Source organism: Cyprinus carpio, chromosome A20 (genome assembly GCF_018340385.1).
Source record: "Cyprinus carpio isolate SPL01 chromosome A20, ASM1834038v1, whole genome shotgun sequence".
Lineage (NCBI taxonomy): Eukaryota > Metazoa > Chordata > Actinopteri > Cypriniformes > Cyprinidae > Cyprinus > Cyprinus carpio.
Window position 1 is genome coordinate 22,928,945 of NC_056591.1, and position 10,147 is coordinate 22,939,091.

Below are 10,147 nucleotides of genomic sequence, written 5' to 3' on the forward strand. Positions count from 1 at the left end.
CATCCGCCTCCTCTTCTCTCTGACATCAAAATCCAGCCGCATATTTGTTTAGAGCTGTTTTTAAACGGTGGTTGATCTGTGCAGATTTCTCTCCTGATTCAGAGTTATTATTGATTGTGAACTCGTATTTTAGCTGAAAGCAACGGTTTAAAGCTAAAAATGTGTTAATGATGCATTGATTGAATTGATGTTAAACTATCAGCTGTTTGGACTCTCATTCTGACGGCACCCATTCACTTGCAGTGAGCAAGTGATGCAACGCTACATTTCTCCAAACTACATCTCAAATTGAAATTTTTGGGTGAATTATTCCTTTAAGGCAAGACATCACAGCTGAATAGTTTAAAGAGATATCACCATACTTCACCAGCTGACTGATAAGAATTGCAAGTTTTCTAAAATATGTACTGCGTAACTGCATAAGGCCAGATTCATCTTGTTGACATATTAAAGGTTTTTCCGGAGGGGATTTTGGATTTCTCGTTTAATCACTCCATAAATCAGAAACTGCTGTCACTAGACAGAAAAAAACACATTCTCACCATGTTTTTTGGGAATAAATGCTGTATAAAGTCAGTCAGTGAAAAAACAATGTAGTGTCTTTTGCTTTACATCAACGATATAACCAACAGCTGTGCTGCTACAAACCGTTAAGATCAGGTATGTTCTCATAAAAACAAGTCCTGTAGGTACAAATGGTGCTTTGGAAGTATAAGATCCTGTCTGAAATGCAAAATATAAACTGTGTTCTCAGGTCAGAAAGCAAGCGTCTCTCCAGCAGTCGTGGTAATAAATGACGACAGCGACGACAGCAGCAGCAGTGACGACGATGCGATCTTTCAGAGCGACAGCTCCGCTGTTCCTGGACTCCTCCGAGTCTAACGACTCACTGCTTCATTATGCCAGCGATGACGACTCGTCCTGCACTGACGAGGACGATTATCTCTGAGAAACACTCAGACATGCACTTGTGAAGAACACAGGCACAGCTCATTTCTTTTTGTTTCATTTAGCCGTGCTATTTTTATGTTTGTAGCTCACTATTATTTGTTTGGGCTTTCATTGATGAATAAACTTTATAATTATTTTGCACTCAGCCATTTGGATGTTGTTTTAATTAATTAAAAGAGGTCCTGTGCGATATTGTGGATAATTTGAATATGCTTTCATCTACCAATAAGAATGCAGAGCATTTTATCACATTTAAATCCCACAGAATTTCTACAAAATCAGCTCAGAAAATGTGAAAAAGCTTACCTGAAACATACACATAAAGCGATGACTTCACTTCCGTTATAATAAATGAGGCTGTGTTGATTGTTGCTTGTAATGGGCACAGTTGGTAATTTCCAGTATCTGACACAAGAGGGCAGCAGTGTGTTGTGAGTGGTTGTTACATGTTGATTAGAAGGGGCCTGTATAGTTCCGTGTTCAATGTATTTGCTATCTTAATCTGGACTTTTATTGTTTTTATTTTTACCTTAGCTTTTTTTAGCTGATTGCATTTGATCTCCAGATTGTTTCAGTAAATTTCTGCATGCTCTAAGGCAAGACAGGTGAATGGACTATAAAAATAACGTAACTCAGACATTTTCTTGCAAATTAAAAAGTAATGAGTTACTTGAAAAAAGTGATCTGATTACGTAATTCGCTTTACCCTCAACACTGCATATAACTAATAGATATCACCGTAATCCCAAAATGATTAATCACAGTACATTAATACAGTTGTTTAAACATGCAACAGAAATATAAACATTGCATAAAGCCAGGTTTCATTTTGTTGTCACGTTAGAGCTAAAGGTTTTTACAGAGGGGATTTCTGAATTTCCCTTTATAGCACTTTATAAATCCGAAAATACTGTCAGCAGCCAGAAATAAAAACATTTTCACTATGTTTTAGGAATAATATGTTACATTATTCATTGTGAATAATATATGAACAAACCCCTCTAAAAACCTTCAGATTATAGAAAGAAATAGAACTTAAATTTGGTGCATGTAAGTGCTGCTGAAATGGAGAAAAAAAAATAATTTTGGAAGAAAAAAAATTTAAGGTATGTATTGCAATCAAAATCTATTGATGCAAATAGCTAAAGTGTAATAAAGTAAGCACTTAAATATGTTTTTAGATATTTTCTTTCAACTAGTCTGAAAGTTGAACATTAACTCAAAATTGAACATTGCATGAAATAAAAAAACAAACAATGATTTTGTGAGTAGTGTCTTCCCTTAAAAAGAATTGCAGCGACTGCAATTGAATTAGTACTTGACTACTAGTGGTGTTTAAGTCAAGCATCACTATTACTGTAGCTCATACTTAAGAGTTAGTGATTTAAATAAACCCCTAAGGTTTTGCTACACCATTTTGGTTGAAACTAGGTGTATTTTGTTAAAAGATACACTGTTTTATGCCATTTTGCAACACCTTGACATTGTGTCAGCGACGTTTCCATGAGCAAATGCTCAAAAACCTTCATAGATGAAGATCTGAGCAAACTAATTTCTTGCATGTTGTGGTGTTCTTCCAACTTAACCATTGTTTACTTATCCTGGAGTCTCGTGATCTGTGAGTCTGAAGCAGTTGTTGAACACCACTTCACCGCCAACGTCTGCAGCACTTCTGTGTCATTCCAGCCTATTAGCGCTGGGGTGCTGGGAAAGCGTGTCTTGTCAGGTGTGATTAGATTGGGACGACAGTGACGGGCTGCACACGGGCCTCGGCTCTTGCGTTCTCGTCACTGATGTGTCGTAAAGAGAAGCGTGGCAGCAACGCTCTCGCCCGCAGCTCTTTCTTTCTCTCTCTTGCTTGTCATGTTGCATTGGTTGTTTAGGCAGCGAGTGTCGAAATATGAGGGACTTGATCTCTTTCTAGGAAGATTTAGATGAAATGATCAGACCAGGAGAAGCGATTGACTGACTGAGGTCGTAATGTTGAGGTCGTGACCTCTGTGAAGCATGGAAGCCACGGGATAAAAAAAAAAGGTATTTGCGACTTTTTTTCTCAAAATTATGAAGTCAAAATTGCAAGATATTATATCTCACAATAATAACTTTTCTTCTCAGAATGGCAAATTAATGTAATTCTGTTTATTTCTCGTAATTCTGAGTTTATATTTCACAAATCTGTCTTTTTTCTCAGAAATGCGAGTTTATAACTCACAAGTGAATTTATATCTTGCAATTCTGACTTTTTTTCTCGCAATTGCGAGTTTATATCTCACAATAATGAATTTTCTTAGTTGCGAATTTATATCTCGCCATTTCGAGTTTATCTCGCAATTCTGAGTTAATATCTCACAATTCTGACTTTTTTTCTCATAATTGTGAGTTTTATCTCACAATAATGACTTTTCTTAGAGTTGCGAATTTATATCTCGCCATTTTTAGTTTATTTAGCAAATCTGAGTTTCTCACAAATAATGACCTTTTTCTCACATTTGCAAGTTTATATCTCACATTAATGACTTTTCTTAGAGTTGTGTATTTATTAATCTCACCATTTTGAGTTTATCTTGCAATTCTGACTTTTTGTCTCATAATTGCGAGTTTATATCTCACAGTTGAGTTTCTATCTTGCAATTTTGAGTTTGTTTTGTAGTTATGATTTTATATCTCACAATAACACATTTTCTTAGAATTGCAATTTATATCTCACAATTCTGACTTTTTCCCTTGCAGTTGCAAGACTTTATATGTTGCAATTTTGAGTTTGCATCTCACAGTACTGACTTTATATGTTGCAATTCTGAATTGGGAGAAAAGAGGTTAGAATTGTAAGATAAACTGAGAATTAGGCTACAAGGCAAAACGAGTCAAATGATAAAAAGTCGCAATTACCTTTTTAATTTTTTTTTAATCCTGTGGCAGAAACGAGCTTCCATAGTGATTATTTTTGCAACTTTAGTTTTTGCTGCATCAGTGATCATTTAAAACTAGATTTTCTTGCAGTTTATTTTTTTCTGTGAGTTTGCAATCATGCTTGGATATTTTGGTGGTTGTCTGGGTTAAACACTCTAAATATATACTAACAGGGAATGTTCTCAGAACTTTCTGGCAAGGTTCTGTCAAAGTCATGAACAAACCTTCTTCCAGTAATGTTAATACTAATGTTAATAATGTTATCTGGTCTTCAATAATGTTCTCAAAACGTTAGCACAAAAACATTATTTATACAAAGTTCATGCATGGGACGTTTTTGAATGTTACTACTTGTTTCAGAATGTTAAGGGAACAATCAAAAGTAACATTCCCTTAAGATAAAATGGAATGTTCCCTTAATGTTCGCATAGCCAAGAAAAACGTTTTTAAAACATTTAACGTTCTGAGAACATTCATAAATAACATTTATCAGTTTGTTATGGCAGTTATTAAACACTCTTTCCTTGCAATTCTCATAACTGTTTTGTCATTCATAAATAAATATTGATTTAATATAATTTTTTTTTTTTTTTTTTTTTTTTTTTTTTGGCCAAGGCAACATTTCTCATTTTCATTTAGAATAACTTGATGTATTAAAAAAAAATTTAAAATATGAAGTAATAAGAAGTGAGGCCCGGACATGTCAAGAGATTCACTACATTAGGCAAATTTGATGGATGATTGCAATAATTGCATTTATACAAAGCATGCTGCCATATTATGTTTTGTTTCTAGTCATATTTATCCACTGAAGTCAATCCAACAATTTGATCTGTTTTCACTTTCATAAGATCTGTCCTGAGAGGATGTTTTTCCCATGCTGCCTGTGTCCTCGTGTGCAGGTGCTGCGGTCAGATATCACCATACTATTGAAGTTTGACCTCATTTTCAGATGTGTGAATGTGATGATGTTCCCATGTGCTATGAAATTAATGCAATGCATTGTTATGAAGGTCATTTTTTGAATAATATGCAATTGTGCCTTTCTGCTCTTTGCAGTCACTCTAATCATATTAATGAAATACATACATATTTTTTGACTACTAAATATATTTTGATTTGCATGACCTGCCCCAGATAGCCAATGCATTGGCCTACATTGAAAATCCTCAGTTGGTTCTGAGGTGATGCCCTCATACACATGATCTGCATGTATTTGAATTCATGGGTTTTGTGAACTGCAAAACACACTAAATATTATTTAGTGTTCAATGTGGTGCAGAAATGAATTAACTTTGCATTGTATGCATTGAATTGACTTGAACGCCTTTATTGTCATTGTATTTTTCTGCATACAACAAAATTAGGAACACTGCTCCTTACTGGTGTTAGAAAAACAAACATATAACCACAGACAATAAATTAGACTATAAGACTGTACAGTACAATTTTACAAATAAATACAACAAGTGACTGAGTCGTGATATTCACATTGAGCAATCTGAGTAAAGTGACGATTTATAGTATTGCACGTTGGCCTTCACATTGATATGCACAGTATGTTTAAACAAAGGTACAATTTAAATGGAGTGAGTACCTGTATAGATTTAGTGACTAGATATAGTATTGCACAATTGACATATAGTGTATATTATTGCAGATGTATAATTGCACCTTACTGCAGATATATGTTTTTACATTTAGAAACCAGATATGGTAATTTCACATATTATTTAGTGCATTTGTTTGAAGTTTTGATAAATAAAGTGTACAGACAGTGGTACTGCAGATTGACATACTGCATATTGTATATCTTGTATGTTGCATGTTGTATAGCAGCAATATAGACAGAAGAGATTTAAATGAAATAAGTGACTGTAGTTTTAGTATTTGGGATTAGTGCATTTATGAGTTTAAAGTCCTGATAGCAACTGGGAAGAAACTGTTCTGTAAGTGAGTGGTTTTTGCTCTTAAGGATCTGTACTGCCTGCCTGAGGGCAGAAGATTAAATATGTGGTGTCTTGGATGGGATATGTCCTTGATGATGTTTTTGGATATATATATATATATATACATATTTCATGTCAAAATACCAGATTTTAAAAATATTTTATGGTAGATAAGTAAAAATAGCCCTGCATATCCCAAACTGTGACTGTAGTTTTGCCTTTATTTTATGTTTCTTCATTCGTCATTTTTTTTCTTCTGTCTTCTGTGCATTTAAACAGTGTGATGGTATGAATCACGGTTTATTTTAATCACGAGTGAGACTGTATCACACATTCAGCGTACAGTATAGGCGCGTGATCAGCAGCGAGTGACGCACGGCACGTCTCCGTTACATCAGACTTCACGGAGGAACTGAAAGTGATTAACGTTAGCCAGCAGCGGTTTGAGTCGATTAAACTAACTTTATCTAATAAAGGAGCTTAAAGGTATTTTTTTTTCCACTTTCACTCAAATTCATTATTTAAAGGTAAACAGTGTAATTTAAGCAGTGTTGGGGAGTAACTAGTTACATGTAACGGAATTACGTAATTAATAAATGTAATCTGTTACAGTTATTGAGGGGAAAAATGTGTATTAACATTACAGTTACTTATGAAAATGTGAACGATTACAAATGGGATTGCATCTGAATATTTTTCACACACATACAGATTTCACAAATTGCATTGACTGCTCTGAAATCTGAGACACCAAAGGAGACAGATAGGACTGTGTCTTGTTTACCACACAGAATAGGACACACAGTTAAAATTACACTTATTTTTTACAGTGGGTAGTAATAAATCTGTAAAATTGCTGCTGAAGTGGCCTTTAAAATATATTGAAATCTACTGAAGCAGACAGATCAAGTGGAATAAAATATAGACTTATTAAGTGTATTTTTGATGTTTTCTTTCCACTAGTCTAAAACACTTTATGAAATGCCAAATAGCCTGAAATTTCAAAATTTACCAGTGCATTGAGGAAAAAAAACAAACATTGTTTTTGCCAGAAATGTCTTGCTTTAATGAAAAAGTATTAAAGCCTGTGCTTATTTTGCAGAGAACCCCATTCTGGATGAACTTACGCTCAGCTATAAAGCCTGTGTCCTCCAACCGACACCAAGACAGTCCTGGATGTGGTGCCACTGTGTTTCTTTTCCTACTATGGAAGTCACTGGGAACCACCAACTGTTTGATTACCAGCAATCTTCAAAATATCTTATTTTATGTTCTTCATAAGAAAGCAACTCATACAGGTATTGGAACGACATGAGGGTGAGTAAATGATGACAGAATTTTCATTTTTGGGTGAACTATCCCTTTAAGTTTCAGTAATTTACTTGTTTATTATTATATATTTTTTTTTTTCCAGTTTCTTGCCAAGGCAACATTTCTAATCATTTTTATTTGTTTTAAGTTAAACACAAGTTAACTAGTTGCTTATTAGCATGCATATTAGTAGCATATTGGCTGTTTATTAGTAATAATTAAGCACATATTAATGCTTTATTCTGCATGACCATATTTACCATACCTAAACTTAAGATCTACCTTACTAACTATTAATAAGCAGCAAATTAGGAGTTTGTTCAGGGAAAACTCATAGTTAACATGGAATATGTGTTTTCCCCTTGAATTAATTTACCATTAATTAATTGAATTAATTTTTGCATAAACTTCACTTAATTTTGATTATTTTTTTCTGCAAACAAGACTTTTACCTGAGTTACAAAATGACAAGAATTTAAGTAAAGTTTATGCTAAAAATGAGAAAAGTAGAAAAAATAAACATTTCTTCTCTTTGTATTAATTAAATTTTTCTTACTTTTATTTTTTTGGCAGATTTTATATTTTATTTGTAATTTTTTCATTTCCTTGCATAAACCTCTCTTATTTTATTTATTTATTTACAGAAAACAAGACTAATTTGCATCTAAAGTAAATGAATCTTGATTTAATTTTGTACTGAGTAAAAAATTACTTTTGCAGTGAATTATGAAAATGTATTAAGACCTGTAATTTTCACCTCTTTGATGTTAAAACTGACATAAATCAATCCCATATACTGACAAGAGCATCTACATTGATAACATTCTGGCAACTACCATCGTACTGTAAAATTTACTTTCCCTATTTTTACTATTCCCATTTAACATGTTTTTGATGATAAACAAATGACTTTTCAAAGCATTTAATTGTCTGTAAAGAGATGAATGTGAAATGATGCAGCCCTGTGGTTCACGATGAATTATTCATGTCACATATCAGAGACATGTGGGATGGGGATTACCTCTCTCCTGGGACGGATGGTTCAAATGGTTCCTGCATTTATCCGCTCCTCTCATTTCTGTTTCAAGGCAAATCATATTTGAAACAATCTCTTATTCAGGAAAGCGCTCTGGCGCTCCTCACCAGAAACATTAGTCTGCATACTCTGAGGGAAACCATCTCAGTGCAGCTGTACTGCAAAATCTGATCTGCTTTGTCATCAGAGTACTTCGACCTTGAAATGTATAAAGTGCGACGCCATTTACAGTAGAGAGATTCAGCAATAAACATAAAATCCTTTTTTTTTCAGCAGTCTTTTTAACAGTGCTGTAGGTCTTAATAAATTAACAGCTCTCCACTGTTTTATTTTTGTTGTGGTGAAATGTTGTCTTTTTTAACTTGTACATGCATGTACCAGAGCTCACATTCATTCATAACAGAGCAAATCAAGCCTTACCCTCTATTTTTCTCATTTAATACGTTTAACTGGAAATATGTCACATTACAGAAGCAAAATGAGTCACAAATGCCATCTCCTGTCGTCTTTGGTTTAAAATAAGAAGCCTTGAATTAAATAAATCGACCCAAGGACTTCTACACAACTATAATCTCAATGCTGGACATGCTGTGGCTGTCAATGAATAATTACAGGCCTTTGAAAAACATTTAAATAAAAAATAAAAGAAATGACCAAAATCACTCTTAATATATCTGTTAATCATAAAGCAAGACAATACAAGATTTAACTACTATATTTTCCACAGTTGATTACTCACGGTATATTAAGACAATTGTTTTGTACTACAAGTGTTCTGAAATGTTATATTTAAGTATAAATATCTAATTAAATATGCATTGATTTGCATACATTTCCACCATTGGATAAAGCCAGATTCAAAATTCTTCTGTTTTGTTGACATCTTAGAGTTAAAGGTTTGATTTCTCTTTTAATCCCTCCATAAATCAGAAAACCATGTTTTTAGGAATAAAATGCTATAGGACATATGAGCAAAGCTCTTTGTAAAGATAAGAATTCAACAGTAAAATTCGGTGCATGTAAGTGCTACTGAATCAGAGGAGAAACTCATTTTGTGAAAACAACCTTTAAAAGAAATGTATTGAATTTGAAATCTGCAAACTCAAATGGATATAAAGTTAATAAAATAAACACTTTAATGTGTATTTTGGATTTTTTTTATTTCCTGTAGTTTTATGTAAATCAAGTTATTAAAGCAAAATAACACAAAAATGCATAAAAAGCAATGGTTTACCTGTAGTGTCTTGCCTTAAACAGTGAAATGAAATATTGAAATGTTTCATTACATGTCAATGGAAATATACTATCATTCACAAGCACACGTGAACCGATGTTAAGAGCAGCATGTTTGGCTCAAATGTTGATGTGTATGTGTGTGACAGAGTGTTTAACTCCCACAGGGAGAATTAGCTCATCATTAGTGAACGTTTATTAAGAGGCAAAGGTCACTGACAGCGAACGTGTCGAAGGTGGAGAATCAGCAGACCAGCTATTTTTACAATTCTTTTCCCAGAATTAATTATTTTATCCATTAGAAATTGACTGGATGGTAAAAAGCAGATGTAACATTCACAAAAGAGTCAGTAATTTTTTTTTTAAAGAAATTAAAATTTTTATCAGCAAGGATGCATTAAATTGATTAGAAGTGCCAGTAAAGACATTTATAATGTTACGAATGATTTCTATTTCAAATAAATGCTGCTCTTTTGAACTTTCTATTCATCAAAGAATCCCGAAAAATCTAATTTATCATGCTTTCCACAAAAATATGAACATTGGTGATCAGAAATGTTTCTTGAGCACTAAATTAATGATTTCTGAAGATCATGTGACACTGAAGACTGGCGTAATGATGCTGAAAATTCAGCTTTGATCACAGAAATAAATTACTTTTTAAAATATATTAACAAGGAAAACAGCTATTTTAAATTGTAATAATATTTCACAATATTTCTGATTTTACTGTATTTTTGATCAAATAAATGCAGCC